Genomic DNA, 11,271 nt, shown 5'->3' with positions numbered 1-11,271 from the left:
ATTTTATGGAAAATGAAAAGAGTACTTGCAATAATTTCAAGGGCTTACACTTTCAATCTTATTTTAAGTGGAAATGTATCAGGAAATTCTTACGCAGAGAGCACATAAATAGTATCTTGTCTGTCCCACGGAAAAGACAGAATGAAAGATTCATTAGACACTAGGACATATAACGACTTCTCAATTTGTTCAGTTCTTAGCTAGTGCTCTAATGAAATTCAAACCTGCTACATCTGCCATACTACACTGTTAATTAGTTTTCTATTTATTTAGCAGATCTAGAAGTGGAAAGCAATCTATTGCCAGTGAATTGTTTGACTTCTATGCTAAGTAGGCTGCATTCCAATCCTCTGATGTTGAAACTAGCATGAATCCAACTTTCATCTCATTGCCGTGTCAAATTAGCACCCAGCAGATTCTAGATACAAAGACTTTTTTTTTTTCTTTTTTTTTTTTTTTTTCTCTTCCTCTCCTTTGGTTTGTAAAAGACCAACAGTTCTTGGAAGTCAAGAAACAGAAGTTAGGCAAGTTTTCTGCAACATCTCTTCCCGCCCCTTGCTACAGTGGATTATATGTAGGAGGTATAGAGGTTGCGGGGGCTTTTTTTTTTATATCGAAGGAGGAACATGATTTCAAGTAGACCATGTTCATTATGTGAAACAACAAATATTGATGCATCTTCTGCAAGAGTTTGAATACAGTACTACCCAACCTAAGAAAAACCCAGAATGCTTTGGCAAAATTAAGAGATGACTTTTGGACATGCTTTGCCATTTTCTATTTCTGTCTGTATGCTGCAACATATTGCAGCATCTAAACATGACACTCTGTATGTGTCTTACTCCTGTCTTGCAGTGTCAACAGAGACACTGAATTGTGAAAGTATAAAACAAAGCCAGATGAAATTAGAAAAGAAGATGACTGGAAACAAAGCCATTAATTCTGCACTGCAGGAGCTACAGCATGTTGGGGGGGCGGGGGGAGAGGAGAATACAAACTTATACCCCGACTTTGGAGTTTGCATTACTTTTTTTTTTCCTGAAATCTAGATACAAACTTTGAATGTGTTTTTTGGGTCAGGCTAGTCCTAAATAAACCACTATTATACAACGAGTAAGCAAAATGCTGTACTGAGCTTTAGCAGAACAAAGACAAAGCTGCTCTCCTCCTGTACTGTTATTTGTAGAGCATCCTTAATAAAATGCATATCATAGGCAGGTGTTGGTTTTGAGTAATTTATGATATAAGTCAGAGAAATGTCCAGCACAGGACAGCAACGTAGAAAAGCTGGGTTGAAGAGCACACTGGTGGCAGTGTTCACAAAAGAATAGCTCCTTTCAAGGGAGAGGAAATAAATCTCTTACGCTAGACTGAATGATATTTTTGGAAAAATGTTTTTGGATTTCAGGTCTGAAACAGAAATAGTGAACTTTGGGTTAAATACTGGTTGAAAATGAAAGTATGTGAGCTTAATTGATTAGATGGCTTGAGATCTATAGAAGAAAATATTTTAAAAATAAAGATGTGATACTTGGAACGAAAGTTCAAAGCCAGGGCTAGACTCAGAAAACGAGGGTAGAAAGGAGAAGAGAACTGAAGGAGGCAATGTGTGAAAGTGGAATAGGAAGGGAAAATGTGCCAAGTTTTGAACTGAAGGAAACTGATCTCAACTCAGGATAGAAAATCCAGGAAGAGTCAGGACAAGTCAACCCGATTTTTTTTTTTTTTTTTTTTTCCTGATCTAAATTCATTGCTGCCTTTCTTTCCTGTTTGCTGGGGGTTTTTTGTGTTTTATTTATTTATTTATTTATTTATACGGTCTTAGATGTTTTCTTAACTTTGCTATTATTTCTATAGTATGGTGCTCTCTTCTACCTTTAGGAATGACTTAAAAAACTGAAAATTCTGAGTCTGGGAAAACAAAAAGTAGCACAGCATAGTGACATGTTTAATTGAGTCAGCAGTGACATGAATTCCCAAGTACTGCCTGGAAGCCTTCATTCTTACAGCTCAGTGTTTTGTTGTGATACAGAAAAGAAAACAAACTGAAGGAGTTGAAGTAATTTTCTGAATTTTTTTTTAAGTTGTTTTCTTGGGTTCCTGGCATATTCAGAAGGACTGAACAGCACTACTTAACAAAGCATGCCATTAAGTAAATGTTGCTTTTGTAATGGTTGGGTTTGAGTTTTTCATAGTCAGGAACAGGAAAGAGTATAAAATAGAATTTATTCATCTTTTCTGGTGTTCATAGAGCTGAATGGACCGAAGCAGCTGAGGTGGGAGGCAGAAATTTGAAGGCTAGGGTTCTGTCTGATAATGAAGCTCTGCAGTGTATAAGCATATCTTCTGATGATTAGGAATAAATCCGTGAGTTTCAGGAGCCTTAAATATACCTGGTCTGCAGTTTTTCTGCATACACGTATGAAACAGTTGCCAGAAAGTCTTCTACTTATTATGAATTGCTCATAATCTTTCTGTAAGTCACTGGAGCTGAATCTCAGCCACAGCTCCCCTTGTTTCTGCCTAGCTGGGAAAATCTGGCTTTATTATGTCTGTTCCTGAGCGCTCAAGGTACATGGTACAGTACATCCTCTCCTACTGATTGCTTCTGTCCCAGTTCATAGGGGTCAGGGAGCTTGTCCTGCAAACAAAGCTGCTGTGGTGCTCCTCTTTTTTGATCAAGTTACGCACTTGTGTCTTATTTTCTGCAGTACCATAAAAGAGGGACTTTGTCTAACTGCCGTACGCAACCAGCAGATGCTTGTGACCATGGATGTTGCATAATCAGTGAATGATAATTCATAAAAATCTTTAAACCTTCAGAAATAATTCAGAATTTCAGCAGATTTCTGTCTTGTCTGGCTGCTCATTTTGATTGGCTATAGAAAAAAAGCCAGTTGTGCATAAACTCCATCTGTTCTTATGAAGTAATACGTATGTAGTGGAGAGAAATACTCGAAGAGATATTTGAGCAGCGCTATTGGAAAAACAGATAAACTGAATGTGGGATCAGGATTCCATTTGATGCACAGAAGCAGCTGCAATAATCAGTTAGAAATTCAACTTTTTGCAAAACTATTGGCAGAAGAAATTGATCCTTTAAATGTAATGTGTGCCTTGAAAGAAATTTTGTTCAGCTATTTAAATTATGCCTCCATTTTACAATGCTATGTAATTTGATTATACAAACTACACCTCTAATTCTTGCCTCTGCAGATGTTGCACTGAAATACTTCTCTTGGTATGCAGTAGAGCAAGTCACAGACTTTACTGGATAGTGGAATGAAAGGCAGAGTTCAGGTGTCATTTTATAACGTGACTGATATAACTCAAATTAATGGTTCTTCTGGTGTGTGATACATAGACACAGTACTTCTGTAACAAGATTTAGTTGAGGAACACCCAAAGTATGACTGAAGACAGTGGTGTGTCATTTTAACTGCAGGATGGATAGAGGGTTTGTGGAAGAATGACATGGGGCATATGTCTGTCTTAATTTGTACTCCCTCCCCATTACTTAAGTCCTTTTTAGTAGAGGTAGGGGGAATAAGAAGTGAATTTAAATTCTTGGTGTACTAGGGCACAGTAGCCAGGTGGCTGTATTACCATAACAGGCAGTAGCAGTCACCCCAGAAACCTCTACATTTTACAGAATTAGAACAAATCTGCTGAAATCATGTTTGTGCCAGGAGCTCCAAATGGGTCTGGGGAACAGCAAAGAGAAGACAGTGAAGAGAGGAAGCACTGAGGTCTACTTCACACAAAATAAAGCCTCTGGAAATAAGATGGTGTCAATCTCTGCATTTTGGTGTTATGTGCTTAAAAGGTCCTTTGTAGCTCAGGCAAGAAGGATCCTTGCCCTCACAAACTTACATACTATTTGAAACCTTTGTGGTCTGCACAACACAGCAAAATGGAGAGTTGTGGTGACAATGGAAATACTGTGACATTGGTTGGGTCAAAATACACGTTTCAAGAGTATCAACCATGAGGAAAGGGTGGATATTGGTCCAGGACATAGGGACATGTAACAGGGAAGCTGGCCAGAGCAGCACGGGTCAGGGGGAGTGGCACCATGGGAGAGGCCTGGATAATCAGGCAGGAAAGAAATTATGCAGGAAGCTTGGCAAGTCAGGAGTTGACAGGTAAATGAAAAGAGACATAGCAGAACAACAAACTGAGTAGATCTGATTGTTCGAATTACATGTTTAGAGTCGGAGTAGCAGGTGAAAGGAAAAAGGAAGATGTAGCCATGCGAGAGGCTTTATAGGAGATCATCTGGAGCCCAGAGGCAGAAGGAAGATGAGAAGTTGAACTGTGAGGAAATAGTAAAATAAAGTTAAGGAAACCTGAAGGTGAGGTATATTTGTTCTGGAGGTAAGCATGGCAGTGGAAGATGGTGGATGAGTGGAAGATGAGGGTAAGGAGAAGAAAAGAACTTGAAGATGTACTATGTATATTGTGGGGACAGAAGTGTTAGGAAAGGGAGGAAAATCTCTTTTATAGGTGGGAGAGCAAGGAACACTAGATCTAGTAGATTATATATGCAATATAATAGGGAAAATAGTAGCAGAGGATAGAGGGCTACCACTGATGTAAATGATATATCCTAATCTATATGCAGAATGCAATCTCATAGAGTTTATTTACAAACTTGCTAGTAATGGAAGCACAGGTGAAAACATTCAGCTGGAAAGAGATAGGCCCTTTATACTCAGCACAACAGAGGTAAAACAGAGAAAGTTTCAGTGATGTGTGCTAGTGTATGGTCCAATACCAACAACAACAAAACAAGTAACTTTAAAACAAAAAGTGGGTTAACTTTTTAGGGACGAATGGTTCTCTGGCCCTCTGCACATCGTGAGCTTTGTGCTGTTTTCAATGAATGAATGCATTCTTAAAATGTCTGCAGTTACAAACTTTCTTTTCCACAGCACATGCTGTCATGCCTCTGGCACTCTGTTTATGGCGTGCGCCTGCTCTCTCCCAGTTACGATGAGCATCCTTCGCCACCACCCTCTGAATTCCTTTTGGGTTCATCCTGTTATTTGTTCCAGTTCTTTGTATTTCCCTACTCCCATGCTATGTTTCTGCTGCTGCTGAGGCTGTTATGCACTTAAGGCTGTATGGTAAATCCTTTCCTTCTGTCTGTAGCTCCTGACCCCTATATGCACTGGTGAACATTTGCCTCTGTGTTCTGGAGAATGCTTTCTTCTGCAGGTGATCTGGCACCCACAGCATTAATTGGCTGCTTGCTTTCTGTCTGCAGTTTGCTCTCCTTTTCCTTAGATGCATCACAGCTTCTGATGAATGGTCGTGTTTTTCTAGCAGCAAGAAAAAAAAGGCCTACTTCACATCTGCTGGGACTGAGGCTTTCTCTGAGAGGTGGTAAAGTCATCTCAGTGGTTTTTAAATATTGGAAGGCCTGACCAGATTGGGGGTGGTGGCAATGGGATAAGGAGAAGAAACATTCCTCTGTTCTGATCCTGGGGAATATTCTGTCTTCTACCTTTGAGAAGTAAAACTGTCAAGCAACAGTGCCTTTTTTCCCCAGTATTTTTGAAGGGTAGAGACCAGGAGTGAGAAGCGCCTAAGTTACAGCCCTTTTCTTCCTCCACCCTCCTTCACCAAAGGCCTTGTTTTAACCATTGGCCACTTCTGTGTCCTAGTGGATTGAAGGGAAATACACACATAGCCCATGAGCACACCCAAATTATTTAAAAGAGGTTACCTAGTACGACATTGTGCAGTATCCATTCGCTTCCACTGAGAATATGTTGACAGCCTGGACAGCTCCACTGATTTTAATGTAGAAAAAACATTGCTAAAATGCAGGTTTTTCCTCAATGTGATATAGTCAGCAATACAGTGATATACTAAAATTTCAATTCACTTTGTTCACAATAAGTTTGAGTGTCCCAGTGTTTTGTGCTTTTGATTTTTTTGTCTGTCTTAAAAAGCTAGTCATGTCATGAAGAAATACAAAATGCAGGATTTGAGACTCAGTTTATTTGCACTTAATGATATTGTGAAGTCTTCTGGGTTTTAAGCTCTATGTTTTCTGTTGCTGTTTATTCTGGAGTCTTTTATTCCATCATGTTGAAATATCTGATGTAACAGAAACAATAATAGAGATGAAATGCCTGTCACTTTTATTGTACAGGTCAGCCGCCCTTTATATGAGACACAGTTTTAAAACCTTTCAAATACTGTCTGGAAAATTAGCGATAAAATCCTGGCATCAGTGAATCAAAATATACATTGATGTTTGGTGGGTTTGCATGTTCCCTCTAGCTTAAAAAATAGCGTTACCTGGTTTTATGAACTGACTGCAGTATAAATCCACTATTGACTTTATGTTTAAATATTATTTCTTCTGAATTACAAGAAATTGAAAAGTAATTGTTTGCTTCACATCCCATGACAGAAGAATGACTGAGAGCATTCACTTTCACAGAGGAAAAAATCAGACCCTACCAAGACTTAGGAAACCCTTTTGAGAAAATGAAATCGTATTGATACAGATGCAGGTAAGTGTTTCCACAGGTTGCACTCATGTAGGACTGCTCATTCTCCTCTTCCTTGCTGGCAAGAATATCATCTCCGAGTAGAGAGATCTCCCTCCTTTATTCTGCAGCCCGTGGCTTGCTCACAGAACAGTTATGGCCTGATGTCAGGGTTAAGGATCAGGTCAGGTCACCACTTTATTTCGCACTTGTTACTGGCTCCAGACACAACGCGCCCCCCCCCCCCCCCCCCTACTTCTCCTATGCTTGGAAACACATTGGATCTTTATTTCTTCTTGCAGGTCTGTTTTTGAGACAGTTTTTCCTTTGGTCATCACCTCTGAAATACAACCAGTTCAACACAAATCAAACACTCCATGCCTGAATTAGAAAGGGAACCTTTATGAGAAGAGATACTGGAGCTTTGTTCTTGGCAGTTTTAAGCAAAACTGCAAAAGCTTTTTGATGGTCTAAGTTGCCAAAAAGGGAGTGCAAGTACTTCTGTGAATGAACACAGAAGACTTTGCTTGAAATTGCTAAGAGCGCAGGCCATATATTCCTGGTTCAAGGTTTTGTAAGGTGCTAGCCCAGCTGAGAACTTGCACGGTTAGGCTGGACACCATGGTGTTACCTCGTAGCTGCACAACACAAGATCCTGTTTCTGACTTCTCAGTTTCTGCTTCATGCAAAGGCAGAACAAACAGATCAAAAACCTTCAGATGGAGAGGTCTGTCTTCAAATTTATTTTCTAAATCACTGCTAAGACCTGAAGCATCCAGCACATTTTACTGATTAAGTAGCCTTCTGTGAATGAAGGTATGAATGCTCAGAAGCTGTTTCTCAGGTTTCAAAACCAGTTATTCTAAAAACAAAGCCTTTATTGTGTTTAGTTGAAACTAAATAAGCTTGAAATTCAGATTCATTTATTTTTTTTAAAAGAATGATCTGCTAATTGGTGGTGAGGTTTAGATATTAGAGCTTGTTTATTTCTCCCACTTCCTTAAATGATGTTTCAGAAACATTCCCCTGTTATTACAGTCTATTAAATCAGACTTATCAAAAAGGAAACATTTATTGATATCTTAAGAGATGTGTGTGTCTAATTAAGGTTGTGTTGCTATGCATATTTTATATTAAATGTTTCCTGCAATTTGACTTTAATCAGGTCTGTAGTTCCTTAATAAGTGTTTGGTTCCATCACTTATTGTTTTCGTTTTTTCAGGACTAAGGAAGGATGTTCTGTATCAGTTTGCAAAGTTGCATTACTTACCACAGCTTGACAAAGTTCTGCCACACAGTGTAGTATTTTTTCAATACATTCGTCCCTGGAAATGTTGGCAGCTGGTTCTACATGCACATTCTTCATGAGGCTTCCAAGCGCTGGTAAACCCAGAAGTCTGGAGTGTAGGTTGCCATTTTGAAGTGATTGGACAGCTACTTTGCTTATTTCTTGGCTATTTCACACAATTTTACTTGGAACTATGATTACTAGAAAAACAACGACAAAATTATAGGCTTCTATATTCCTGGTTTAATGTTTCATATTCACAAGCTTGCTTTTTATTTATTGTTTTTATTGCTGTGCAAGGTCCCTCTTTGTGTGGTTACTGTTGTCCTTTGCTGTTTTCTTTCTTGTTTCATGTACAGCTACCACTGTAAGAAGGAAATTCAGTCTCAAGTATGTAGCCATTAAAACATCTATCCTGTGCTTGGGTTCTACTTTTCTTGTGCTATCCCTCAACTCTGTGGTTAACTTCAACCTTTAGAAATAGCTTTTTCCATGCTATAATTTAAATGATATGATATGTAACCCATTTTAAAGGATAATTTAAAAGATTAACAGAAAGAGACAAGCTACTACAATTTTCTTTGTGAAACACTGTCAGTTTTGAGTGAAATGTCATATATGCCTACGTGGAAATGGGTCCGGGTTTTTAGAAGAGTCATTCATGATGCAAGAACAAGTTCATCTAATTAACTATAACATCTCTGTCAAATAGCTGTGTAATAGATTACTATCTTAATTCTGCTGGCAGAGAGATGCATTAATGAAGAAATGTTTTGCATGGTATGTTTAAACATATATACACACACACTATATTAATATATTTACAGATTCACACTTAGAGAAATATAAATATATACACATTTCTCTGGGGAACCAAAGATTTCCTTTGCTTTTATCAGGCTTTTCTAAACTTCGGCAATCTTTTTGTTGCTACTCTAATTAGTATACTATGTAATAACTTTAAAGTAAAGCTATGATCTTACTATAATAGATGGCTTACATGTAACAGAAAGAGACCATTTTTACCAGTGATACCCTAATCCAAATAGACATAGCAAGTAAGAAGAAAATAAAGGAAAAACAGTTATTCCCTACTGATGAGACACTTAACAATAGAACAATCCCACGCTCTGCTCAAATCCACACAGGGATTACATCTGTGCTGAGGAATTAAGCAGTGCCAGGGCATGCATCCTGGAGTTGGTGCTGTTTGAGTGTCAGAAGAACCCCAGGGCAGTTTTCCCCAAGGCCAACTAGCACTTTCCCAAAGACTTCCCAGACACCTTTCAATAGATGACCATGCTGCATTGGATGAAATCTTAACATTATGAACACGGCCAGCTCAGGGTGCCTAGCGTTACAAGTCACAGCTGGATCCTGGTCCTGTTTGTTTAACATTTTAGAAGAGATGCAGCCAGAAAATCTGCATCAAAAGTTGACATTAATTTAAGATTCCTTTTGTCTCATTCCAGCTCCTTTCTAGATCATTACCCTCATTTATATGACATTATCCTTAAAAATCACCCTGGTGAAATGACTAAGGCACTGTTTAAAGAATATAACAAGCCCTTTTATTTTCCTCAGATAAACATCACAAGATGTTAATTGATTTGTTTCCACCTTTGACAATTTTATTTTTTTCTTCGTGAAAACCAAGATGACAAATGAAAGCAAGCTAAAGATAACTAATTCAGAAATAAACTTTCAGAGTGCTCCAAAATTAGATCGTGTCATTAGTACTCAACTTATGAGCATTGACATTTGGTGGAATTACACTTGTGTGAACAAATTCAGTTCTTGCCGTTTAGGAACATTAAATGATCTTTAAGAAGGAATGATGCTTGAGGTTTCCCTAAGTTCCTTTCATTGATGTAATTCCTGATATTCAACCGCTCTTAAAACAAAAATTCTCACACTGTGCCACAGAAAATGCTGGACAAACAAATTAGCAATGGTTATTGCTTAAAAAACCAGCAGAAATTGAATGGTGCCGAAGTAGTATATTCTGTTACAGGGAATATGTATTCTTGAAATAATGTTACAGGCTCCATGTTAGTTTATTCTGTATTCTTCAAATAAGTCTGCAAGTTTTGCCAATATCTTTTGCCTTTCAAATAATTACTTTGTATTTATAAAGTGAGCAGATTCTGCTGGCAAAAATAACAGGTAAGAAAACAGTTATTAGACAGGAGCCTCGTCTTCTGCCCCTCCCTCTTTACATGGAGAAATTCAAATGGGAGAAAGCAGGGTAAGAAGTACACCGTGCTTGGAGTGGAAAACTCTCCCAAATCCACTTTTCTTCCTCCTAAGTGGGCACTGTTGATATTGGAAGCTGCTTGCCTGGAAGAACAACCACTAACCTCTTCATGATTTGTGAGGAAATCTGGAGCTGATTTGTGTAAGAGGGAGGAATGATGTTGTATTTTACTCCACCAGCATCTTGCAGCCCTGTGGTTACAACACTCAACCCTTAGAGGACTTCTGTACATAAGGTAATACATCTTTCTGTCTAGAGACGGACTCAGATTCCTTCATCAACTAATTAATGAATGCTAGGTGTCTGAAAGCTATTTCTGGAAACTAGGTTTGCAGGGACTCCTAATAGAACTATACTTATGAACTATACTTATTGCTTATGTATTAGAAGAAAATAAAAAAAATGCATCAGCCATAATAACTTGAGAAAATTTGTAGACCTGCTATGTCAATATTCTCAGAGATTATGAACAAACTCACCTTTTTTTTGTTGTTTAATGTCAAGGCAGAATGTCTTTTGAGAAATTTGTCTTAGGACGCCTTATGCTGTACCTCTAAGGAGTTCAGTAATTGTGGCTTCAGCACTTTGGAGGCTGCCTGCTAGGAGCTCTAGGTCTACCCATGAGCAGAAACAAGCATCTGTGCCTACAGAAAGACACAGACAATTTTCATGTTGTACACCTAAACCAATTGTTAGGCATCAAAGAGGAACAGCATGTACATCAAACTCAGAAAAAAAAAAAAAAAAAAAAGAGAGAAGGAGTTGCCTTTTAGATTCCCTTTCAGTTCAGTGCCATCCGTGGAGGTATGACTTCCAACTGAGATGACTCTCTTGCTGTAGTACGGAAACAGCTAGACTTCTCATAGCTGAGACGGAGTAGCAGATTCCTTTTAGAGTGCTGTGATTCAGCTGTAGGAAATTTCTTTGAGGACGGAAAAAAAAAAAGATAAATTTATGCAAGAATCCATTTGGACTCAAGAAAGTACTTTCTTGAAAACACATGGCTGCACTCCACTGCCTTCAGACAAAATGTGACAATGCTTCACAATCAGCCTTAGGAAAAAGGAAGATTGCTCATTTTTAGTGTTCACCGTAAGAGGAGGGGTGAGACAACTTACCTGCAATTTCCAGTGGTGTGTGGTTTGTTTTGTTCATTTATTTTCTCTCTCTAGGAATTAGGAATTTGTACTGAGACCTAAAGTCTGGATCCACTGTAGGAC

At 38.4% G+C, this 11,271-nt stretch overlaps 1 long non-coding RNA gene across 2 annotated transcripts; it reads right to left on the bottom strand.

The window, feature by feature from the left end:
- Positions 1 to 5,965: 5,965 nt before the first annotated feature.
- Positions 5,966 to 10,691, bottom strand: LOC136099265 (uncharacterized). 2 transcript variants are annotated; one of them, XR_010651064.2, is made up of 3 exons: positions 10,531 to 10,691; positions 7,777 to 7,994; positions 5,966 to 6,108 (listed from the first exon to the last, which is right to left on the bottom strand). It is a non-coding gene; the product is annotated as an uncharacterized lncRNA (long non-coding RNA). The 2 variants fall into 2 exon arrangements; XR_011738336.1 differs by lacking the exon at positions 5,966 to 6,108 and adding an exon at positions 6,507 to 6,667.
- Positions 10,692 to 11,271: the final 580 nt, after the last annotated feature.

The sequence above is a fragment of the Patagioenas fasciata genome, chromosome 3 (assembly GCF_037038585.1).
Source record: "Patagioenas fasciata isolate bPatFas1 chromosome 3, bPatFas1.hap1, whole genome shotgun sequence".
NCBI lineage: Eukaryota > Metazoa > Chordata > Aves > Columbiformes > Columbidae > Patagioenas > Patagioenas fasciata.
This window is presented reverse-complemented; position numbering and strand designations above follow the sequence as displayed.